At 34.1% G+C, this 27,482-nt stretch overlaps 1 protein-coding gene and 1 non-coding gene across 3 annotated transcripts in view; both read right to left on the bottom strand.

Moving 5' to 3' along the window:
• Positions 1 to 27,482, bottom strand: part of GPC5 (glypican 5) — a 1,466,403-nt gene that overhangs the window by 775,032 nt on the left and 663,889 nt on the right. The window lies entirely within an intron of this gene.
• Positions 10,966 to 11,091, bottom strand: LOC126940903 (U4atac minor spliceosomal RNA). The gene has a single exon (XR_007720974.1). It is a non-coding gene; the product is annotated as a U4atac minor spliceosomal RNA (small nuclear RNA).

The raw sequence follows: 27,482 nt of genomic DNA, 5'->3' as shown, positions 1-27,482 counted from the left end.
ATTATACTTTTTAATAAATATTTGTAACAAAAAAATTAAAAGGAGAATCTACAGAAACAAATAATTGATGATTTATTTTATTTTATTTTTTTTAGACAGAGTCTTGCTCTGTTGCCCAGGTTGGAGTGTAGTGGCACGATCTTGGCTCACGGCAGCCTCTGCCTCCCAGGTTCAAGCAATTCTCCTGCCTCAGCCTCCTGAGTAGCCGGGACTACAGGTGTGCGCCACCATGCCTGGCTAATTTTTATATTTTTAGTAGAGACAGGGTTTCACCATGTTGGGCCAGGATGGTCTTGATCTCCCGACCTCATGATCCACCTGCCTCAGCCTTCCAAAGTGCTGGGATTACAGGCGTGAGCCACCACTCCTGGCCAACAGGTTTTATATCATCTGTAAAGTTCTATAATGTGTTTCACAATAAAATAAAAAGATATTATGCAAAGCAGACAAAATTTTGCAAGATATGTGATAAACTAAACAATACATAGAAAGTTATTGCACCTCAGTAAGAAAATAACTATAAACAGAAGGATAAAATCAATGAATATTAACAAAAGTATAGGATATCAGAGAAAAAGTATTTGACAGAATGAAAGAAAAATATGGATGTTTTAGGATAAGTGGTCTGAGATGCATTCATGTTTTACTTCACTAGCTTGTATATATTTAATATATTCTATATGTGTTCAACAACTGATGCAGATTTAAAAACAAGAAAAGTGTTAGTTTATTAAGTAGGTATACAACAACAAAAATTTGCTATAAAAGGGGATTACGATAATGAAAGTATCTAGAAATCTAATTTTAAAAAGTGGTGCTAGTTATCTGGGATCATCTGGGAAGACCTCATTTAATAGACCATTTGAGTAGACACTTGAGGATGAAGATAAATTTTCGGGCAGATTAATAACAATGGGGAGAGTGTTCAGGGCAGAGGAGATGACTTTTATTAAAAGAGAAAAGCATGAAGTTTATGTAGCTTGAAAAGTGTGTTGTATTCAGGTAGTAATGTAACGACTCCATCACTCTTGCATTTTTTTATTGGAGGCTCTGAGGAAAGGTCTGCTTCCAAGTTTGTTAAGGTTGTTAGCCACACTTAGTTCCTTGTGCGGTAGTATTGCAGTCCCCATTTCCTTGCTGGCTGTCAGCTGGGGCCAGCCTTTGCTCCTAGAGACTGTCTCTGTTCCTTCTTATGCTTTATTCATGGCCCTCTCCAGCAGCGCTAACATTTCAAATATCTCTGCCTTCCCTCCTGCCCCATCTCTCAGAAATCAACTGGAGCTTGGCCTCAACTTTTAAGGGCTCATAGTGATTAGGTTGGGCTCATATATAGTCCTCATTTTAATATTATTCATAATTCTAACTGCAGAGTCTCTCTTGTCAGGTAATACAGCATATTCAGGTCTCAAGGATTAAAGTGTGAACATCTTTGGGGGCTTTTATTCTGCTTGCAACATTTACCTAGAGTATAAATTCAAGACATAAGGCAGAATCTCATGGGCAAAAGAAAGTACTATTTTGAACATACCTGTGGGAATCCCAAATGGGAATTATATCCAGATTTGGCAGTTCTGGATAAAAGTCAAGGCTGAAGAAATAATTTGATGATAGTCATTATCTTATACATTTTGTAAATGAAGCCATTATTATATATGAGAGGGTTAGCATTTACCCAGGGAGACTTCAAGTCAGTTTACAAAGTTAATATTCTATGGCACGTTCAATAGTAGTACCACCTTTTACTCAATTGGATATTAGCCTGGGGTCAAGATTAAAAAGAAAGAAATATAACTATCTCTATACGGAGATGCCATGAGGTATAAAGAATTTGTATATAGATGTATATGGAGAAATATTTATGCATATAGAAAATCCCAAGGAACACACACGCGCACACACACACACACACACACACACACACACATTAAGATGATAAAGCTGTGATATTTTCAGGCATAACTTTGTAGTAAGATGTTACATCAGCAATAGGAAACTAATATAGCAAAGTGCCCAAAACAGTCTAATCTTGAAACAAAATTTTCTACCAAACTATATTGATTCAATGTTGTTCTAGCATAAAGATAGACATATAAATTTAATGAAATAATATTGAGCATCAATAAATAAACCTCACATTTATGAGCAATTTATTTTTGAAAGGATGCCAAGAAAATTCAATGGGGAAATAGTATTCTTGTCAAAAATAGTGTTGGGACAACTGTACATATGCATGCAAACAAAAGAAGTTGGATTCTGACCTTTCGTTACACACAAAGTTGATCAAAACCTAAATGTAAGACCTAGAAGTAAAAAATTCATAGAAGAAAACATAAGCAAAATCTTCATGACCTTAGGTTAAACGATGGTTTCTTAGATATGACACCAAATTACAAGCAACAAAAGAAATATTATATTATGCTTATAATATTATATTATATTGTGTACTTAGTTGCATCCTTTTTAAAGGCAAATATTATGTTGTATGAATTATACCTTAATTTTAAAAAGTACAAAAAATTAAAAATAAGTATTTTCAATAATGAAATATTGTTTTAATATCACAAAATCAATTATTGTAATTCACTATATTAACAATATGAAAGAAAATCTTATCTCAATGGATACAGAAAATATTTTTAATATGCAAACTAGGAATAAAATGGAATTTATTTAATCTGATGAAAGATAATCATAAAATCTTACAAAAATATTATAATTAATAAGGAAATACAGAAAGCTTTCCTTATGGGATCAGATAAAAGATTCTCTAGTCAGTTCAATAAGAAAAAAAGTAAGAATTAGCAGTAAAGAAATACACTGGTCATTATTTGCTAATGACATTATTGTATATGTAGAAAATCTAAACTAAAATATTAGAACTAATAACTAAAGATAGCTATCGGGATCACTGGTTACAATATGAGCACATAAAAGTCTATTTTATTTCCTTACACTACCAATAACCAATTATAAAATAAAATTTTATAAATATATCATTTAGAATAAAGATTTTGTTTATTTCATAAAATTAACTGGAAAGTTTTTCTTTTTAAATATATTTTCAAAACTTGAACAATTCTTCAAGACAGTTAAATAGTTTTAAATATTTCTATCCTGCAACAAGGTTCAATCTGCACGTGATAATGGATATCTCTACTGATATTAGAACTATCCCATTATTGAAAACCATTTTAGATATAAACAGCAGGCACCTAAGAATGACCTAATTTCCTGTGGTGTTCCTTTCCAAAAATTTTCCCAAACAGGCAAATCTTTCTCTCTCCCTTTCCCTTTAAAAAGTGACATGGCTTATTTTTAAAGTTGCAATCAAAACAGACATGTAAAAAGTAGAAAATTAAAATGACCCATCAGGCTTGTCTTAAAATTAACTACTGATAATATTTTGGCATATGTCCTTATATGTGCTTTTATACTGTGTGTTTATACATGTGGTTATGAATGTATGTTCACAAGTGAGGGTGTATATACACATACACACATACATGTTTGAGATAGAGACATAGGCAGAGACAGAAAGGCAGATTATTGCCTTTATAATATACATGTTATTTTAAAATTGCTTTCATTTCTGAATTTAGACAGTGTATACAACTTGATAAATACAGTAATTAGAAATCCAAGAGTTATTTGCATACTCACACATCTCTAAAATATCTTCCTATGTAAAGATAAACATTAACCACAATTACCTACACGTGTTGCGTGGAATTTTTTCTTCCAGCTGTCATGTTAAAGCGATGATTGGCACCTGTTTGCATACTATTTGGGAATTTAATATTTGGTTGAAATTCTCTGATCCTAAAACACACAGCTTGGAAATACACATTTTGTTTGCATACACATGGGATGTTGCACGCATACCAGAATTAAAGAATTACAATTAGTTGGCACCCAGCTTGCATTCTTAAGCAGTCTTTGTAAATACTATTTTTCTTATTAATGCTGCCTTCTGTTCTCATTAGGTTTCAACAGAGTACTCTAAGTAATTTAAAACATATTTTTCCTTCATTTAAATGGGCAATTTCCCTCTCAACAAATGCCTGGACCTTATCATAAGGTGTGGAAATGGAGCAAATAGTCCCAAGTATTTTAACCAGCTATATAAACTTTTGCAATGTTTTTATAGAATGTTTAAAACAACAAGAAAGACTTTGTTCTCATGATTTTCACCAACAGTGGTTACAGTTTTCTTCTTTACTATGTTTGAATGGCACATTTCACTTCATATATCCTTTACTTGCGGCTAGAGCCTTAATATTGCTAGGGGAAGAAGCTTACGTAGCTCAGTGTTTGTAAATGTCAGCTAGCCAAAAGATATTTGGAAGCCTATAAATGTTCACCTTTCTAACATTTGCTTAAAGCTATCTGGAATTAATGTTCTCCTCTTTCCTCTCCTCTCTCTTCAAGAAAAAAAAAATCTGTGTACAGAAGTTGGCACAAAATATATGAAATACGGCTGGTATTCAGCCCTCTTGCATTCAAACAAGAATCACACATGTATGTAAAACAGAAGAAATTATCTTGATAGTATTCTGTACCCTTACTGTCAAATTACCCTTTGATATGCCTGCAATTTTCTCAGTAAAACACATTTTGTTTATTTTGGATTAAGAGCAAGCTCTTGCATGTCTACCAGGATTTATTTGCCTGGTAAAGAAGCACTACCCAGAAACAACGAATATAATGTGTGCTTTGCTATGGTTTTAATGTTCTCTTCAAAACTTGTGTGAAATTTATTGCCATTGGAACAGTATTAAGAGCTGGGGACTTTAAGAAGTCATGCAGGCTGTTTTGTTTGTTTGTTTTTCAGGTTTCTTTTATCAAAACCTAATTTAACAAAATCCAAGCAAATCATCCACTTCCTTTCCTAATATCCCCATTTTCACTACTCTCTCCTTCAGCCACAATGGTCCATTCCATCACCTAACATTCATTTAGTAAAGATTTACAGAATCCCTTCTCTATATAAATCATTTTATAGGATCTGTGTAAAGATACAGTGATTAGCATATGGCAGCCCTTGTCCTTTAACATGACAAGAGCAACTTTTCCTATTTTCAAGAGCTTGAGTATTGTCACTAATCTAAAATTATCCAAGTTTACCTAACCAACATTTTTCCTTAAACTTCTGCCTCCCTTTTACAAAACTTCAAAAAAAGAATTCCCAATTTAATCATGCTGTTAAAACAGATTTTCTCATCATCCCCTAGTTACATAAAGTGCAATCTCCTTAGCTCATATTTAAAATAATATCTTTTCAACCCTTGAATATTGTTACCATTATCTCAAATGATCATATAGCTACTGTCTTTCAGGCTACTCACAATATAATAAGTTGAATATGCAAAACACCATGAAACTTAAATAAAAAGTAACTAACCTACCCTAGTACCCTCAAAAATCAATTAATAAAATTTGTAATTTCAACAAATATTTTTAAATATTTACATATCAGAAACAAAACTGGCTAACTGGGAACACAAAATAGATAAAGGATTAGGTAAATTAACCCTACATGCAATTTTGAAAATGTAAATTTAATTTTTACTTAATAAATGATTTTTCAAAATGCAACTTATTAATAAAGGGCATTGTCAGAAATTTTGAGTCTTTTAGGAGTCAAAACATCTGTTCGATCTAAAACTAGGAGACACAGAATGATAAGAACATATGAAGTTTTAGCTAAATAGCCATGAATTTTAAGGTAATTCTCTATTGGTTTGGAGTACTCATTTACACACTAATATTCAGCTTTAGGAATTTAGGGACTCATTAACTTTGCTAAACATGGAATTTAGGGTTTTTAAAAAACTAATTATTTCTTTACTATTTTTATATCCAAGTATACTCTTCTCATTACTCACAAAGGACAAATCTTCACCAAGTCCCAACCCCTGCAGTCAGGGAAGTAATTTCATTCAAGCATCCCTTGAAAGCAATTATTTATGCTCTCCGCAGAAATTGGGGTAAATTTGTTGTGGTTCCATTTATTTTCTGGAGATTGGAGATTACATGTAAAATAATTTGAATGCTTGATAGATAGACTCATAACTATTTGGTTAATACATTTTTTAAAAGTAGAGCAAAAGTGAATGATCCCAACCATATATCAGAGAGAGTTTCATCCAATTTAACTGACCTTCCAGGTGCTCTCGAACTGCTATTTTGATATTTAAGAACACTGATCTGAGAGCTTCTTTCTGCATTATCAAAATTTTCAGAACCAAAATTATTATTAACAAAATTGGTTTTATTGAGAATTATGTTGATTGTTGTATTCATATGAATTACTTTAATTGTTGTTTTCATGCTCTCTGATCATTTAAATCCGTGGTAAACACTTAGGTATTTGAAGAAACACTCTTCTAGCTATCTTCTCTACCTGATATGTTCTATCTTGGAGTAATAAGCATCATTTATTTTGTCATAATGATTGCAACTCAATTGCCTCTGAGTTTTGAAAATCTCTAAGCTTCTCCTGTTTCAAGTTTCTTTATAACAGTGCTTGTCAACCTTGGTTGCACTGTCCAAATGTCCAGCCTGGACCCCAGATCAATTATATCAGAACTCTAGGGGTGGGACCCAGATATAGGTAATTTTTAAAACTCTCAGGTGGTTTATATGCACTTATGTTTGAAAAACACTATTTAGAGTGAGAAATAATCTCAGGCTATAAGTTTTCCTATTAATAGCCTAACGTATTACAAGTGGCAAAATGGCATCAGTGAACATTTTGGCTATAAATAGAGCTACCTGTTTTATTCTAGCACTGCTGAGATAGTTTTGTGAAACTTTTGTGTCTATGGCCCTATACTTAGAAATTTGAGACATTAAATGGTGATAAAAATTTCTTAGCTATATTTATTCCAAAGTTGGAGCATGCTTCTTCTGATTTAAAAATGGCAGCTCTTTCTCTCTCTCAGCCAAATTTGTTCATTTAATTATGTACCTAAAACAATTACAATTTGAACAAAAGTGTCACTCTTAAATAAAGAAAACGTTAATAACTTTCAGATAAACAAAAAGTTATAAATGCCATTTATTTCAAGCAATTTATTAGTACGCGGAGTTCCTAAGGGCATCATTTCTCATTAATAATGCCTTTATATGAACTCTTAAGTATTAAACTTTTGATGCTAACATTTATGGTATCCAAAACTCCTTCATGTCATATCATTAGGCATTTTAGCTTACTAGTCAGGAAAAGTCCTTTTTATGGCTCATTATAGCTCAAAAGAGAACCATCTGATTTTGATCTCTCCTTCAAATTTCAGCTTTAAGTTCTTATTTATTTATTTATCTTAAATTTGCTGCAGAGTTAATTTTCAAAACTCTCCCTTGGTTTATTTTTTTTTCAGCAATTTCTTTCTTGGGCCCAAAGCATGGTAGGAGTAAATAATACATACTTCCTTCATTAATAAAGGGCAAATAATTTTTCAGAAGGTTTCACTCTCATTTTTATCCTTACCATAACATACTCAGTAGGCCCAGAGTGATTTTTATTTGGACAATCAGTTTGTCATTTTCCTTAGTGGGACCTATTATACTCTGAGGTTTCAAAAAATCCTTCACCATGACATTTTAAGTTAGTAAGAGATAAAATTAAGAGAATATGATTGATTATTAATCATGATGTAAACTCAACTGGTCTTGGAAATGCAGTGAATCTCATGACTATCTGATTTATGGGACTTGGTTTCATGACATTCACCCATAAACTTCACCTGAAATTTTATTTCAGGCAAGCTGTTGGTGCCAGGTTGCTAGGATCTGAATAACAATGTAAATTTGGTGTATTCTGTTTAAGTCAGTGTTACTTTCCATTTGGTAAGGAGGAGCAGGACAAGAATATTATCTTCTGCAAAGAGTCTTTCTTGATTTGCTTCTGAAAGTAGAATTGACCACTCTCTTACTATCTCTCCTTCATGTGCAGATTTATATATTAAACAGCCCTTATGGAAAGTCATTTTTCTTGTCTTCCTCCTCAAACTTCAAGGGCAGTGATTCGATCTGACTCATAACTGTATCTCCAGCAATTAGGGGCTCCCACTAGGTGCTCAATAAATGTTTGCTGAATGTTACACTGCATATAAATTGTTCTTAAACAATAAGGAATAAAAGGAAAAGTTTTTAATTCTCCTTGGAACATGAGATCAGAATTAGATCACAAACTATTATAGCATTTAAGACTTACTATGTGATTATAAAAACATTAATATGCAACTTGATAGTCCACATTATTCACCAAACCCAAAAGTTTATTTTACTATTTTACAAAATCAAATTCACCCACACATTTGCTGCCATTATGCATATTCAATTAATGTTCAGATACACATGTCAAATTCAAGGGCTATATCTTAAATACTAATAGTTTCCTTGGAATAAAATTTGAACTTTCTATAGTAGTAAACTATTTTATGAGATTAGGCAAATTTCTTGTTACAACATAAAAAATGACAACATCCATTAATAGCCAAACTTTGTGTAAAAGAAACACTCTGATTTATTTTTAGCAGTGTCTGGAAAATCTCACAAAGTTAGCTTTGAGTAACCAAATATAAACTTAGAAATAGAATAAACCAATGCAAATGGATGTAAGAATAGTATTTCTTAGCAAGCAATCTAAATAATGTATACAAAGTGTATCAATATTTCTCATAAATGAAAATCTATCCTGTGTCACCTTATCAATAGTTATATAATTGGTAGTTATTAACTAATAACAAAATGACATATGGAATGATGAGAGTCTAACTACCCCCCACTAAAAAAAAGCAGGCAAAATGAATAGTGGTTCCTTTCCTAATCATCTTAGCCTTTTCTTTTCTTTGATATAATTACTTCATCTTTTAAAAATAAGAAAACTTGGAAAGTCTGGATTTTCTTAATATGAAAACAGAAGCATCATTTAATGGATGTCATTACTTGAAAACACGTTACTTAAACAGTGTGGTAAATTATTGCCTTTCTTAGAATAGTAGGAGTGAAAAAGATCTTATAGTCTACAGTTTTATTTTCTTAAGAAAATTTTTTTCCTTATTAAATATGCAGCATATCAACATATGGAAATAAATGGAAATGGATGAGGCCCACAGACTTCTTTGCTGGCTCATTCTTTGAGTTTTGGTAATGGATCCTAAGGGATAGCTACAGAAAAATAAAACTTCAGGGAACAAACATGTCCTCGTGGACATAGACAACGTCTTCCATTCCCGAAGACAGCATGACTGTTCTGTGCTCACAGAGTCCATTTACAGCAGAATATACTGCATGCCCATGCTTAAATTATATTTCTATTTAATATTTCTAGATAATATTTAAAGTATAATCCCTTATGGAAATTATTATTAACTTTTAAAATTTAATTTCAATAATTTTGTTCCCATAAAATAGAAACGGCATTATTTTTCCTTACTGCTTGAATTCTTCTTTCCTATCACTGAATAAGATGCCTGCCTATGTAAATACACCAAATTTCTTAGCATTTTCATGTGCTTTGCAAATAAAGCTGTCTAAAACAAATTCTCTAACTCAATTTCTGGTTTTGTTGTAAACCACATACTAGTTAATAGCATAGCACACCTGATTTGACTTGGCATTTTCAAAATTGATTTCTTGCACTCTGCAAAACCAATTAGCTCTAATCTTGCAAATGCAATAGGTTTCTCTTGCCATGATTATTATTATGCAACCTATAGATATATTATGTCATCTCTTGGTTTATATAATTGTGATTTGCCATTCATTTCCAAGAGAAAACCTATCCCTAAAGCAATAGGTTCTGCCATTTTCTATTGACGATAAAGTGATATGTATTATCTTAACAGCAAGCAGTTTACAAAGAGGGGTCTATATAAACCACCATACTCCAAATCCAGAAGTAATTCCTGGGGAGGAATTGATGTGTCTTTAATGTTTTGCAGTAAATGTCTTAGAATTTAAACACAATTAGCCTCGAGTTTGTGGTTTGCTTCTATTGCCTACGGATAGCTGCAAAGAACAGGCTAAATATGATGGATTTCCTAAAGGTTTTCAGAATATGCTGAATAATTAAGTGGGGTTGGTGACAATTTAGGCTGTATTAAGGTAATGACATCTCTTTCTGTTTTCTTTAATAATTTCTATTCTCAAATTGTAATTCCTTCTTTAAAATTGACAATAGCAATTTGACAAGCATTGTATGTAATTACAGTTCACCTTTTTATTCAATATGCAATGACTTCTGTTCATTCACAATAAAACTAAATAGATCTACTATCCTGGATAGCTATTTCATAGCCATATTAGCAAGTTATTTTTACATATGTCTTTTGTTTTCTGTGTGATTATCAAATAAGAAAGAATTCTGAGAATTCTACATCTTGTGTTTCTGTTGATGAGAACGCTAAATAACTTATGCTTAAAGAGATTTTAGAAGAATACCAACATATGTTTCTCTGAGGTTCCTCTTAGATTATCAGGAGGCAAAAACGTGAAATAATGGGAAATCAAATTTTTAAAAATCCTTAATTTTTATACTGTGTATGGTTATATGAGGAAAAATAAATGAAATGATTTTAGGATTTGTTAAAATATTTTTAATTTTTATTTCAAATTTCAAATGCAGAATGAATTATATTCAATACAAAAGGCATCTACTATTACTACAATAACTACATTTTAATCAATAATTCGTGTATTTATATTTACATAAATTCCATCCATTTTCTCATTATACTACTGCAAGCTTCATTGTATAAGACTTTGATGCTTTTAAAGAGCAATAAATAACAAAAATGAAGAATACACATTAGACCTGAAAAAATCATATCAACACTCTATATCAAATGTATTTGTAATATTAATAAAATAATGAAATCCAACTTAAATATGATAAACTCCTTTTTATAAAATGAGCAACTTATGTGAACTTTAATAATATTTTTTAAAGTTTTTTTTATTTTTTTAAATAATTGCACCAAGGTAAAGCAAAGCCCTAGTTGATGCAGGCATGTTGTGTAGGCATTAGCAGTACAGCCCTCATTATGCACTCATTGGACAGTAGCGCAACCCCAAGGAAAGGATGGTTAACTTATGTGAATTTCACCTAAAAAATACTTATACCTCTATGCAAAAGTGAGTCTCCCAGCTAAGAAAACATATTTTATATTTGCTGCAGTGGTAAACAAATCACAACTAGGATGATGTTTTCTAAATATTATTTATAGTAATGAAATACAGAAACATTTTAAAAGTCAATCTTGGCTAAATAAATAAGGGTACATACTTATAAAGGAAAACTATCCTACAGTCATTATAAATGACATCATATATTGACATGGAATGATCTCAATCATATACAATTGAGTGAATTTAAAAGATTATACACAAAAGCATATCTAGTATATTCCATTTTATATAAAATAATTATAGGGTATAGGTATATATAGGAAGAGATGGCTATATGTATGTCTTCAACATAAATAGTGGTTGCCCTTGGGGAGCAAGATTGATACTGATATATATTCATTGATATTCAACAATGAATATCTATTTCTTGGCCATGTGCTAACAGCACAGATGATCTTTCTGCAATGACTCTGAATCTTTTAGTTTATTTGTGCAAATTTATAAGGTGCATGAGAAAATTTGTTACTTCTATCTAATAGGTAGTTACCCTCCAGATGTGTGCCGCATTGTTGAGACTATTTGTGGTCTTCTCATCTTAGACATTTTAAGATGATATAGATATGAACATATTCTGAGCAGCTACAGCCAATTAATAAATAACCCCCCTGTGATTACTCCCTAAATCTGCACAGGAAAAAGCAGGATACAGTACAGTTCAGTAACAACCACATATCCTAATGGTCAAGTCTTCTTAGATAAAATGTACAGTTTTATGAGAAGAGAGCAAGGCAATTCAAGTTTTTTACGAGCAAAAATTAAGAGAGGTAAGAAAGAAAAACATGATACAGTGCAAAACAATTGCAAAGGCTCAGAGTCAATGGTTGTCTAATTGGGATGAAAGAAGACCTTAACATTTGCTCCAATCTTTGTGTAAGGAAATAAATCTAAAGACCCAATTCTGGCTGAGTGCGGTGGCTCACGCCAGTAATCCCAGCACTTTGGGAGGCCGAGGAGGGTGGATCACCTGAGGTCAGGAGCTCAAGACCAGCCTGGGCAACCTGGCAAAACCCCGTCTCTACTAAAAATTCAAAAATTAGCCGGGTGTGGTGGTGGGCACCTGTAATCCCAGCTACTCGGGAGGCTGAGGCAGGGAGAATTGCTTGAACCCAGGAGATGGTGGTTGCAATGAGCTAAGATTGCACCACTGCACTCCAGCCTGGGTGACAGCGCAAGACTCCATCTCAAAAAAAAATAAATAAGTAAGTAAATAAATACCCAATTCTAATGTAAACTACAGACTTTGATAACAGTGAGTCAACATAGATTTAAAATGTAAATATTGGTTAAAAAATAGTACCACTGTGGTGTGGGATGTTGATAGTGGGCAAGGTTGTGCATGTGCAGGGATGGGCTGTATGGAAACTCTCTGTATGTTCCACACAATTTTGCTCTCAAACTAAAAATGCTACTAAAATAAAGTTTATTAATTTTAAAAAATTCTGGCCATGCTCAGTGGCTTACACTTCTAATTCCACCACTACAGGAGGCCAAGGCAAGTGGATTGCTTGAGATTAGAAATTCAAGACCAGCATGGGCAACACAGTGAGACTATCTCTAAAAAATAAATAAAAATTAAAACTAAATTTAAAAAAAATCTAAAGACCCTCTGTTAATTTAGCTGTTGGAACCACAATAGTGGTTGTCTTCTAATCATCCCAGAGGACTCAACTGAAATTCAATCTTCTTCGTGTGTCTCTGGAATTCATAGTAAGATGACTGGGATGGAGTCAATGAGATCCCATTCAATTATGTCTTCCATTTTCACCTCTCAAAAGGACCTAGGAGACTATAGGCCTCCATCCAGAACTAACCTGCTATTTCAGAGGTGTAGGAAAGGAATGAGACAGCTATACAATGCTTTTTTTTCTCTCTTTTTTTCTGTACTCCAATAAAACGGTCTACTTTAGAGGTTAGATATAAAGAGTACAAAATTTGTTTTAAAAATACAAAGGTTGTTATTGGGAGCTCTAAGTCTTCAACCGTATTTCGTATCTTGTAAGGGTACTATTAGCCTCCAAATAAAAAATAAAATTCAAACCATTATACCATCATCCTGGATCCATGTCAAACAAACCAACTTAGAGCTTTCCACAGGCTATGATGAGATACATGTCTAGATACAGAAATAGCCCTGTGCCATAGGGAGATGCTGTATCATATTGACATTTCAAAATAGATTAAAAAAAATTGAAATCTACTTCTGGATGCATCACGAAAAAGCAAGAGACTTGGAGCACATTACTAAATTAAATGTACTAAAGAGAGAAAGAGTATTTCCTTATCCACTGCTGAGTAACAAGTTACCCCTAAACTTAGTGATTTTAAACAACAACCATTTTAGTTTTTCTTGATTCTGCAGGAATTCGGGCAAGGCTTAGTTGGATTTGGTATTCTGGTGTGTTTTAGGCTGGGAGCTTTAAGAATTCTTTTTTTTTTTTCTCCACATTTCTTCACTTTATATGGCCTCTCTCAGTTTGGCTACCTTGAGCTTCCTCTCTTTCTGGAGATGTCAAAAGAATTGGACTTCTTACGTGGTAGATGGCCTCCATGAGGGAGAAAGAGGAAGTAACAAATCTATTGCCATCCAGACACGGAATCAATTGGCATCATTTCTATTCCACTCCATTTTAGTTGAAAAAGCCAGTCATAAACCAGTTGAGATTCCAGGGAAGGGGCAATGGACCCCACCTCTCAATGAGAGGCATGGGAAAGAACTAATGGTCAATTTTTAATCAATTACAGGAGGGAGTAAGAGGTCTTCACAGGGTGTTTGGCAAATACATCTGTTTCTATTAGGCAACTGAGGTTAATCAAACTAGAGACTGTTTTATGATATTTGAATCGATATTTTCCTCCTTATCTGGGTTGGAGAGAGGATATCAACTTGATAACAGTGTCATTATTTTAGAAAAATAATGTAGTATATTATATTGCTTTCCTTTATATCTTGACAACTATATAAACCTACAAAAATGAAACAAATAAGCAAACAAACAAACAACCTAATATGTACACACGCGATTATTCCAATTTAATTAGTATGGCATTGGATCACTACCTTTTATTTCCCATTTAAAAAATATGTTAGTGTGATGTAGTTACAGAAAAAAAAAGACATTCAAGAAAATATTAATTCTCATTACCCTTGGTACAGAATATTTTCTTCTAAATGTACAGGTAAAAATTTATACTACAAATGATATAAATGGAAAAAAAAAACAAAAACCCACGATTGTGGTAAACAGATTCATGCTCCCCTCTCCCGAAGATTTTCACATTCGAATCTCCAAAACCTGTGAATATGTTACCTCACATGGCAAAAGGGCCTTTGTGGTTGTGATTAAACTGAGGATTTTGAGATGAGGAGATTAACCTGGATTATCAGGGTGGGCCCAATATAATCCCAGAGGTCTTTATAAATGAAAGAAAAATGCAAAAGTGTAAAGGAGAAGGGGTTGACATGATGGAAACAGAGTTCAGAATGATGAGGGCAGGAGCCAAGGAAAGCAGGCAGTTACTAGCAGCTGAAAAAGGCAGGGAAGAGATTCTGGAGCCTATAGAAGGAACACAACATTTCATTTTAGCCCCATTAAGATCCATTTCAGACTTCTGACCCGCAGAACTATAAGATAACATATTAAACCACTAAATTTGTAGTAGTTGGGTATGGGAGCAACAGGAAACAAAGTACTAAACATTTAAAATAAGTTTATAATTATTTTTAATGATAGCTAACATAAATTAATAAATCGTTTAGAAAAAATTTAAACTAATGGTACAGTAAAAACAGTGAACTACAATAAGGCTATTAAAGTATTGCTTCTGGGATTCAGAAATACTCCGATTTTTAATAATATTGATTGAAGGCATGCAAATGATGCTTTGAAAATGATGCCTCGCAGATACATAATTCCTTTCTGAAACATATTATGTAATCTACTTTAAGATTTTGGAAATATACACGAACACCCAATGATAAATTAAATATACTTACTTTATTTTAATTTATGCAAAAGACATGCAAGGTATTTAGTTTATAAATTCAGGGTTATTTCCGTATTAGAAGGAAACAAGCATTTCAACTCAAAATTGTTTGATATGATTGGAAAATAGGCAGTAAATATTGTTGCTTTACATATTAGAAAAGTTAAAATATTTAAACTTTTGAGATTTCAAGGACTTTGGCTTTATAGAAAATCCTCAAAAGAAGAATATTGTGTTACCAAACAAAGCAAAACATGGTTCACACAATTCTACATAAATTAACCTAGAGATAAAGTTTACATCTTGAATTTTATTAGCAATTTTGAATTTAAAATTCATAAACCTTAAAAATTTAAGGGTATAAATCCTTTAATAATCAATTACCACATGCAATTAGCCCATAATCACTGAAATATACAATTGGGACTAGAGCTCATTTCAAATCTCAAAATACAAAGTCACTTAATTCAGAACTCCATCTGTGCCTCAGTCTCTAGAGTCTGACAAACAGCCTCCAAATTGTCTTCAGAGTTTTCATCAAAACAAGACACCAGTTTGGAATCTATTTTAACATTACTTGCAACATATAGGGACTCACACTGCATCTGGTTTGACTTTTCTCTAATGAAAGTTGCTAGTTGTTCTGTGTCAGGAAGGATGTAAGTATTCCCTAGAAATAGTGCTGTTATTTAGAATACAACAATAGAGAAATCAAATCCCCAGATCTTATATTTCCTATTCATAAAATTGTAATTGGCCTTTTTATATCTATGTTACTCTTGAGACAGAGAATTAACTTTATGTACATATATGGGATACCCATAAAACTCAGAATAGTTCACATTTTTATTCTCTAAAAAGAATTAGAAATATAGTCAAAGCATATTTTCCTTTAATCCTGGGGATTTTGTATAGTTTAATGTTATCTCTTGAGGTGATGTTAAATATCAGTATTGTAAATAACTGGCAAGGGAAGAACTGCAGCGTGATCTTTGCAATAGTACTGCAAATAAAGAAAAACAGCCTCACAAAAATTATGTTTCAGTTGTCGGACAATGTCAACTCCTTGCAGATAGCAAATATTTATATTCTACTTTGTCAAGTGTGCAGGTCTTGTTGTGTAACTCATCAGGTTCAAAGTCTGGTTTCACTAGTCTCTATAATGTGGGTTATAACTTGGGCTCATTGACATCCTGTAAGCTTCATTTTGTTCATATAAATTGCAATTTAAAATGCCTGCATCAGCAATTTGGGAGGCATGAGTTCCAAGTAAATTAATATACATAAAATACTCACCACAATTTCTGATTCACAGTAAATGATCATAAATGATTGCTGATATTAAGGGTAACCAGAAAGAAAGCACACTGGTTCAAGTCATGAAGAAGTGAGAGTTCCAGAGGCAAAAGCCACCTTGTCTTTTGTCAGACTATGAAAAGCAAGAATATAACTTTTTTTTTAGAAGAATCAAAAGTATGTCTTTGTCCTGTATCTCTGTTTATTGTGTGTGTGTGTGTGCTTAACAAACAAAGTCAGAATTCATTCAGCATTTGAATCAGAGTCTACACACACACCTCCAAAGTAATTTATTATATTTAAGATGTCTATTATATTGTCTCCTCCTTTCCTCCCTCTATAGGTGAAATATATTTTATGTATGTATGTATTTATTTATTTATTTTGAGACAGAGTTTCACTCTTCTTGCCCAGGCTGGAGTGCAATGGCACGATCTCAGCTCACTGCCATCTCCGCCTCCTGGGTTCAAGTGATTCTCCTGCCTCAATCTCCTGAGGAGCTGGGATTACAGGTGCCTCCCCCTACGACCAGTTAATTTTTTTGTGTTTTAGTAGAGATGGGGTTTCACCAGGTTGGTCAGGCTGGTCTCAAATTCCTGACCTCAGGTGATCCACTCGCCTCGGCCTCCCAAAGTGCTGGGATTACAGGCATGAGCCATTGTGCCCGGCCATAAAATCTATTCTTTAATTCCATAAGGCAATGAATAAATGTCAAAGTAATATGCAACTTCTTTATTGCTATACATTAATGTATAGCAATGTATTTTGTACATATTTTCAGATATGTGTATATAAAATTTTCACAAATAATAATAAAACAATATAAGTAACATTTCAAAAAACAAATAATAGGAAGAGAAAGAAAGATGACCCAAACCAAAATCTAAAAAGAAGAAAGAGAAAAAAGGAAATAAAAAATCTTGTAGACATAGGTACATTCTCTGGGTTGAAATTCCAATGTTTGATGCAAGGAAGAAGAGTCCTTCTTGCCTCGGCTCAGCACCTTCACGGGCTGAACATTTGTGCTCAGGCCCTCTGTTGACTAGAAACAGCAGATGAAAGGAGAAGAGCAGAGACACTGGCCACAGAGAGAGGTGACCTTTGACGTCAGTGGTAGATAACTGATATGTATGAATCTTCTGTGACTGATGTGCTGAACCTGCCTGACCCCTAACATAAACAAAATACAACCCAGTGTCCTCTTCCACCACTCCTGAATTGAAACTTTATTCAGCAGGCCTCATTTTCACATGTTCTTGAATGGACTGGGAAACAACCATGGCTGCTCTATTCAGTTTTAGGTAATTGAGTCCTACAGTCATTTCAAGTACAAGTTTAAATTTAAGTACAGTTCAAATTTAAATTCAGAAGCCAGTAGTCCAGTCCAAGATCATCATAATAAAAACAAACAAACAAACCTGATTTACAGTAAAGCTCTGTTTCCTCTCCTGGACCTGCTTTAAGCTGGAAACCTAGAAGGGGACTTTTAGGGGAGAAGGTGGTATCATTCGCCTTTCGGGACCCTTGAGGGCTCTTACAGGGTCCTTTCTTCCTGCAGTTCCCTTGACTCGGGTGGAGCCAACTGTGTCCCTTTGGGGTATCATTTGCAACTTCCTCATCTCTAAGAATCTTTGCTGTATAACTCGACTCTTTCTACAGATGGCTCTTTGTCCTACAGGCAACCTTAGTGGACATAACCCAAAGCAGTTTTGTTTGGTTTTTCTCTCCCATGCATTCCATGACAGGTCTATGGGAGATACTCACATATCTCTAACACTAATAGATTTCAGCAGTGCAGGCCAATTTTAATCGGATGTCACTTATGCATAAGTCCAAGCATGGATCAGACCTAATACACATTCTGTTTTAGTGTTCCCAAGAATGAGTGTGGCACAAGCCCTCTGTGTCTCCCACTCTCAGGGAATATATTTCAAAATTGATCATTTGCATTTTATTTGCTATCACTTGGTTTGGAAACATAAGAGCTTTCTCTTACTCCTACCTCAAAAAAAACTAGGGACTGATGCATCAGCTCTCTAAAAAAAAAGTCCTGTCATCAGTGTTCTCTTTCCACATCTGACCACTTCATACGTCTGGTCTAGAGGGTGGTCCAGAAGTTGCGGAACAGATTCTTCTTCTCTCACTCTTGTTGTTAATTTGTATATGGGGGGACTCTGGCTTTTGTCTTACCTTGACTTTGTTAGCCTGATGCCAGGCAAAGCTGAAGTAGATTTCCACTGTAATGATGTGTTTCACACTATCAGCCTAAACAGCTGAAGCTACTGATGTCAAAATGTATATCTATTTAAATCTCAATAATCTCTGTGATACTGACCAGTTAAAATGAAACAGAGCTGGTCAGCTCAAGGTGTGGGTTCCAGACCAGCAGCCTATGCATCACATGGGAACTGGTTAGAAATGCAGTCTCGTCCAGGTGCAGTGGCTCAGGCCTGGAATCCCAGCCCTTCGGGAGGCTGAGGCAGATGGATCACAAGGTCAAGAGATCGAGACCATTCTGGCCAAGATGGCGAAACCCTGTCTCTACTAAAAATACAAAAATTGGCTGGGCGTGGTGGTGCACACCTGTAGTCCCAGCTACTCAGGAGGCTGAGGCAGGAGAATCACTTGAACTTGGGAGGTGGAGGTTGAAGTGAGTCGAGATGGTGCCACTGCACTCCAGCTTGGCAATAGAGTGAGACTCCGTCTCAAAAAAAAAAAAAAAAAAAAAAAAAAAAGAAAAAGAAAAAGAAAAAGATAAAAGAAATGCAGTCTCTCCTCTCCGCCTCAGACAAACACTGAATCCCAATATGCATTTTAGCTGGTTCCCTGAAAAAGTCATATGTGTAATAAAGTTTGGGAGGCACTGCAATAGGCAATTATTAATAATGATGCTTTTAAAGTCATCTCTCAAACTGTACTTCTTATAAAATTAATATCTTCCAAAATGTGTTCCACAAAAATCAGGGTTATAATCAAATACATTTTTAAAATATTAAGTTAAATAAAGTGCAGCAAATTTCCTTTCTGCCATACTTCGGAGAGTCCAATTAAGCATTGCTCTACTCCAAGAGAAAAATGGCATGTGCGATATGTCTTCAAGCCATTTCACCTTGAAGCTATGTTTTCTTAGGATGATCTATTAATATCTTTTGGAACACTGGGGGTTTGTAAAAAGCAGATTGAAAAATGATGCCCCAATTTGTGAAGAAATGATCAAATTCTATTATACAGACTCAACTTTACACATCAGGAAAAACGCCTATTTGAGGTTTCAAATTACACATTGTAAAAATTGTTTAGGTGAAATGTCTTATTTTCTAAAGATTATATGGTAAAATAGCTTATCTTTGCTCCTGTCTTCCCACTGCTGTCTCCAGACACATTACTACTCTCATTCTGCCTACTGGACTCAGGGACTTGGCACTGATCTCAAACAAATCTCAACATCTTTTTGCATGTTCAGACTCAAGATTTCTCCCCCCTTTTGCCTCTTACCAAATTGAGAGTCGGTATTACATTCCTCCAAAAGTAGATAATCCCCATATAACCACTCTGTGAAAGCCACCCTCTGATAGGTAAGGTCTGAAATTGCCTGGATATGCTATTCCTTATTGCTTTTTTTAAAATAGAGAAGAGCTAGGCTTTAAAATGTCTTATCCCAAGACAAAACAAAACAAAATTACGTATGTTGTTACAATTCTAATATGTTTTGCCTAAAACAATCTCTGAATATCATGAGGATGAACTCTACTTAATCATTGGAACAAAGCACCATGTGCTAAGAAATCCCAAAGATTGTAAATATGAACATATGAATACACTCTCCTCATTTTCTCTTAGAATCAGGTCTTCATTGGGTACCCAGTGTTTCTTTCTTAGTTATTTCATTATTTAAATATCTTTTGTCTTTTTTCTATCATTTTCCACGATCCAGGAAGACAAGTTTTCTGCTTATGAAGAGTTTCACAGCCAGCTTTTTCTCCTTTCCACTTAGAGCTTATCATAGACAATTTGTATCAAAAATGCAAGCTACTTTTGAATTTGCTTTTAAAATTTTCCAGACATACTATTTTGTAGCTTAAAAAAAATCACATTTTTAGATTTCTTCGTTTCCTCTTCGCTTTCATCATAAAAAATAGAGTCTGGCTGCCATTTTATGCATTTTTTGGTCATAATACAATTAAGTTAGTTAACATTGCAATCTAATTTCATCTAGCATCCCAAATTATAATTTCTGCTATATTCAATAGGTGCGGAGACAATTAAATGATTAAAACATTATAAAATATTAATTTGCATAATACTAATAGTCTGAAGCACTTTAGAGTATCTTTCCCACCCTGCCTATTGTAAAGGAACAATTAATCATCAATATGAATAATTCCCCAAGAAAAAAACTAAGCAGAATTGATAATACGCAAAGAAGCTCAATGGTACATAAACATCTATAATTTCTGCTTTCCTAGTGTCTTTTTATCTGGAGCTCAGATTTTTACCAATGCCTGTTTTACTGTCTCCCTGTATTTATTTATTCAATAAATGTTGATCTAATGCATATTAAATACTAGGCTCTGTTCCTGACTTTGGAAATTCAAGGAAAGTTAAAAATATATATAAGGTCAGATAGTAATATGTACTAAGAGCAAAAATGAAGCCATTTAAATAGAAAATGACTTGGGTAGAATAACAAGGAGTTACTAATTTAGATATATTTAAGCAGCTATATATTAGGTATATATTTTTGATCAGATTATCCCAATTATACTCTGTCAAGTTAGGTGAAAATCAGTGTTCATTTTAGTTGCTCTTGAAGTCATTGATTATTAATAAGGTATCCCTCCATGACTTTTCTGTGGCCCATATATTTTAGACTATACCAAAATTTCTGTCCAAATTTACTTAAAATCCATATGGCCTTTTTCATTTGACATGCTTAGATAAAAACAGAAAATTCATCTTACTCATATAAAATAAATCTATTCCAGCCAGGTGCAGTGGCTCACGCCTGTAATCCCAGCACTCTGGGAGGCCGAGGCAGGCAGATCACGAGGTCAGGAGATCCAGACGATCCTGGCTAACATGGTGAAACCCCTCTCTACTAAAAATACAAAAAAATAAAAATAAAAAATTAGCCAAGCGTGGTGGCGGTCACCTGTAGTCCCAGCTACTCGGGAGGCTGAGGTAGGAGAATGGCGTGAACCCAGGAGGCCGAGCTCGCAGTGAGCCGAGATAGCACCACTGCACTCCAGCCTGGGCCATAGAGCAAGACTCCTCTCAGAAAATAAGTAAATAAATAAATAAATAAATAAATAACTCTATTCCAAATAAGCCATGTTTCAACTGAAATCATGATTATTTTAACAATGAGTTGTTGTGTCTTCTTGTTAAGGAAAAAATGTTAAGGACCAGAAACATATAGGGAATTTTTGATTATTTTTTGGTCAACATTATAAACAAGCCATTGGTCAACTTCATGAAATTGAGAAAAAACCCTTGTGACAGCTTGGTGTCATATATGAAAGACGATCTGATAAAACACATTTAAAAATTGCTAAACATTTGTTCAGGCAATCTATTAACAATGTGAAATTAAATGTTTAAAGAGTCAACACTGGAAAGTTCATGGATGATTGGTATAAGGATCACAGAAGTCAGTGTACTGAATGGAAACTCTGCCATGTAAAAATGAACACTACGAGTTTTTAAAACTTACACAAAATACATTAGCAATGGATGTGCTGGCTTTCTGCAGAGATGTTCCTGGAGACAATCCTAGCATGCAAGAAGCCTCTTCATCCTCCTGGCTGACTTTCTATGTTCTCACAATAAAACTCTGCCCTCCAACCTGTTTTTGTTTTAATTCATCTGCAGTGTTTGGTGGGATGTATCAAAAGATTGTTATAAACACCCAAGAATTGTAATACAGCATAGCCAAATCTCAATTTTGAATATGAAGTTAATATAATAAAATATATGTTATATAAAATAAATTTATATAATTACATATACATAATCTATACTACAATGTCATATGAATAACATATTATACATGATTATATGTAATATGAAAATGATATTACATATAATTCAGTAATTACCACAAATCTGTCAGATGAGTTTTATTATTTAAACAATAAATATGAGAAGTAGAAGGCTGAACCTTGATTATTTGGCTTCATGTCTTTATTTTTGTAGTATAATGTTATCTTTCATCTAAGGTTTTCACTATATACAACTGTGTTTCTAGACTATAAGTTGAACTATTATATTCCAAATAATTAATATAATACCTCTTTTTTTTTTCTTTTCTGAGATAGAGTCTTGCTCTGTCGCCTAGACTGCAGTGCAGTGGCGCGCTCTTGGCTCACTCCAACCTCCACCTTCCGGGTTCAAGTGATTCTCCTGCCTCAGCCTCCTGAGTAGCTGGGATTACAGGTGCATGCCACCACGCCTGGCTAATTGTTTGTTTGTTTGTTTGTTTGTTTTATTTTTATTTATTTATTTATTTTTTTAGTTTCACCATGTTAGCCAGGATGGTCTCAATTACCTGACCTCATGATCCTCCTGCCTTGGCCTCCCAAAGTTCTGGAATTACAGGAAATACCTCATTTCTTAATGTTTGCTGAACAAATATTAACCAGAAATGAAACATACTAGTTTAAATATGAGTTAGAGGGTTTAAAATGAAACTACTGCAAAATAATACCTATATATGCAACACATGCCCTTCATTGACTTGCTGGCTTTCTAAAGGTTAGAAGTAACTGCAATAATAATAATAATGATAAAAGTAATCATATTATGTGTCAGAATATATGGAAGATACAAGGCTTACTGGATGATCACAGAAATAAGGAAAAAAATACATATATATTACATATATATGGCATAAAAAGAAAGTCAATAGGAATGAGAAAAAATTGATGGAGGAAGACATTGGTCATTAATATTCTGGGTACATTTTTCATTACTGGAACCGAACTCCTTGTTGTTGGTCTATGTTTTAATGCTATCCAACTGAGAATTCAGATCTAAGATGATTTAATTAATGCTGTTTTTGCAATCTATTTTGTTATGAAAAAAGAAAATGATCAGGGATGATGTAAACTAATCTTGCTGTAACTGTAATCGTTAGCATGGGTTTCTTTTCTTTCCCTTCATTCTGGATTCATATAAACCACGGTCCCTAGATAGACAAAAGTAAAGGTAAGAGGAAAGAGGAAATATTGCACACATCTATGGTATCCCTGTGCGTTCTTATTTGAAAATTGAATTCTCTGTGCTAGGGAGGAAAAATAAAATAAATTCTGTGAAATCACTTAAATCTACTGCATTTAATGAGGCAAGAATGGACCTCAAAAGTGCTTTTGAATATTACTTGTAATTGGTTTATAAAAACATTAGTGATTTTAAAACATTCAATGGTATCATATAGGCATTTAAGAAAATCCATGCAAAAATATACACAAATGCCTTATAAAGACAGAAGTCTGCATGCTGCCATTTGCTGCTCAGAGGTAAGATACAAGTGTGTTTTTGTCCTTTCTTTCCAATGATGTAAAATTCTATCTTCATTAACTCCATGGTTTATTTACAAGTACTTGAGAAGCAGAACCTCTTTACACTTGTAGGATTTTCTAATAAGATGCAGAACTGTGTGACTTATCAGAAGAATATTGGAAGGACTCTTTACCAAGGTAAGAAGATAAAGGTTTTTGGGGGGACAGTGAAATAAAAATGAATTTTCCTTCTGGAAATCAGTATTCACTTGAAAGAAGACCCAATTAGAAATAAGAACATTTGTTTCCTTTGGTGGAATAATCTTTTGATCCTCAGGACTGCCTAGAATTATAAAACTTGATATAGTGTCCAGTTGAAACTCCTAACATGCTTCTTAGTTTTCAAAAGGTAACATGCGGAAGAAAATAAGTGTTCAATGTAAGGACTTTGGATGGAAGGGTTTGCTTGGAGAATATAAAAACGAGATGACATTCATTTTGAACAAAAGTTCTTTCTTGAACTTGTAAGAGATAGATGAAATATTTTTAGAAGAACATAATGGTATAAAGAAAACTAGATTTAAAGAAGAGACTTTAGGAAATTTAATCATCTATTGTTATACCCATAAGTAGGTAATAGTGATTTTTCTTTCATTAAAGATCAATCTTATTTCTTGAGACATTAGTGAATTTTTTTTTTTTTGAGATGGGGTCTCTGTCACTCAGGCTGGAGTGTGGAGTGCAGTGGCGTGATCTTAGGTCACTGCAACCTCCACCTCCTGGGTTCAAGCCATTTTCCTGCCTCAGCCTCCCGAGTAGCTGGGATTACAGGCACATGCCGCCATGCTCAGCTAATTATTTTGTATTTTTAGTAGAGACGGGGTTTCAGACATTGGTGACATTTTAAACTGAATATTCATAGCCTCTGGAATGCGGTAAATTATATTTTTTTTCTCATCCCCCATATCTGCACTAGGAATATACTCTGAGCATCAATATTTATCCCAAGACCCAAATATGGTCTACCCCTGTGAAGCCTTCTTTTATTATCTCAGTTGCCATAGTCCTTGTGTATCACTTCCTGGCCCCCCCTCACATTTTATTCTTTCCAACAATACATCTTCTCTAGTGACATTAATTATAAATCCTCCTCAGTTTTTCATTTTTAAAATCATTTGCATCTTAAGTACCATGAAAGTGGTCTATATATAGTAGACAGCTCTACAAGTGCTTGAAATGACGATGTTTGTGGCCCACGGTGATGGTGACAATCATGATCATGATGGGGGTGGTGGTGATGACAGTGTGATAAATCATCCTCTCCCTCTCCAAGTGTTCTAGCAAGCCCATAAAATATCCCAGGGAAAGTTTAGGAATGAAGTTACTCCCTTCTCCTTACCACTGTTTAGCTTCTTCCTTTGGTAGGAGTGATCTGATAGTGATATAATAAGTCTGACATCTATTTGCTCATGGTCAGGGTTAATGTCCTAAACTTACAGGTTCATGTATTGGTCCTCTTTCTCTTTCTATATGCCCACATTGATTCTCTGTCTTGGAAATTGCTTGCCTGTAAGCACGACACACTTTACTCTTGAATCTTGCCTTTTCCATACAATAAACCAAAGAGAACAGGCTATATTTTATGCAGGGAAGTATTCAGTTATTCAACTGCTCTGTTAGCAATTTTGGGGGGTACAAGTTCTGTGGAGGGAAAAAGAAAGTCAAGCATACTCTGAAATCCAAGCTATATTTTCTAAATCAACTATGCATCTATAATAAAGCAGATTATTTCTTCTCACTCTGACTTGCTATATATTTCCAAATAGGTTCAGAAACATGAACCTATTTGGAATAAGATGGGGTATTTAATTAACCAAATAAATACACTAACGATAGTGATCATAATAAAATTATTTTCACCAACCTTTTAAAGTTGAACAAAGCCAGAGTTTTAATTTTCTGCCAGAAGTAGTCATATTCAAAGAAAATTTTCTATTAAAACTCTCTTAGGAAGATACTAGGAATAAATACATCAATATCTGGATGGGTTATGTCTTTGGTATGATCAAATATTGTTAGTGCATTGAAACATCTTACTATATTTCAAATTATATTAAAAGCTGGTTGATAAGGTGTAATACTCTCAATATCCACCCTAACACCTTTCTGGCATGCCAGAGCTGGACAGTAAAAACTTCAATTCCTATAATTCTTGCTGCCAGGTTTTATGTTTGCCAATCAGATATCATAGTGCAAGATTCCTATTCAGAACTGAGTCACTGGGCAAAGTAAAACACACATGTTAGCTTTGGCAGAGGCAACTACCCAGCATTCAGATTAAACAACATCCTGACTAGTTTTTGAGACATCACCTATGATGACAGCTTCTGATTCTATGGCTCCCCAATCCATGTAGAGGCAATGCTGTGTGGCCATCCAGTTCTGCTCAGTACAGGACTGTCTCTAGAAGCTCAGCTTAAGGCCTTATTTTCATAACCATTTTAGTTAACCTGTGGGTTAGTTTTACTCCTTAAAAAAAGATGTATTCTTATGAAGAATAGTCTGTTATATGCGGTTAAATAATTTGGCTAGTGCAGTCACTAAAATGATTCAGGATGGAAATACAAATATAGGTTAAGAATAGGTGACAAGGTATAGATTTTCTGGTACAGGAAACATTGTACAGGGTAGAACTAAGAAGAATAATGCCAGGACCTGGGGAACTTATGGGAGCAAACGGGATTAAACTAAACGTAACTGTCAACTCTCCATGGTTCAAGACAAAGGGGACACATTTTGTTATGCACTGATAATTATTCCAGATGAAGAAGTCAAATTTTAAGCACACAGAATGAAGAAAAAGAGCGTATGAAGTTGTCAGATTCAAATTGCATATGTACCCGATAAGATGCAACAGTCATCTGTTGGAAAGGAAACTACTGCTGTCAGCTACTCACATCTAGGATCATTCACATGTATTCCTCAAAAGTTTTGGTTCCTGATTCACTCCTACCCTATTAATTAAAACATCTGACCCATGGCAATGTCTGTATACATATACATGATTTTTCCAACATCCTGTATTCTTAGCTCCCTAAATTCTTCCATTCTAATATCTACCTTAGTCACTCCTTCCAAGAGCAAACCCCAGACCTTGTCACAACCAGTAACTGCAATGTCTGCAGGGAACTCTGACTATGTGAGCTACATATAACAATGAAATGAATACCTCTCATTGATTGGCACCTCAAATCTACGTGGCACATGAAGACCTCCAATTCATTGATACTATCACCTTTCCCTGTTCCTCACTCACTTGATGCTCTAGAAATCCTCTCCTTACCAATTTCCCTGGCCCATTACAATCACTCTTGTATACTATACTCCCTTTCTTCCCTTGCCCCTCACATTTTCCTGCTTGCTTGGCACAGCCTCACCCCTGGTTTAAACAAGCTCTTTCTCCATCCCATAACTGGTACCATGTATCTGAAAGTGGCTGGAGAATAACAC

Source organism: Macaca thibetana, chromosome 17, assembly GCF_024542745.1.
Source record: "Macaca thibetana thibetana isolate TM-01 chromosome 17, ASM2454274v1, whole genome shotgun sequence".
Lineage (NCBI taxonomy): Eukaryota > Metazoa > Chordata > Mammalia > Primates > Cercopithecidae > Macaca > Macaca thibetana.
This window is presented reverse-complemented; position numbering and strand designations above follow the sequence as displayed.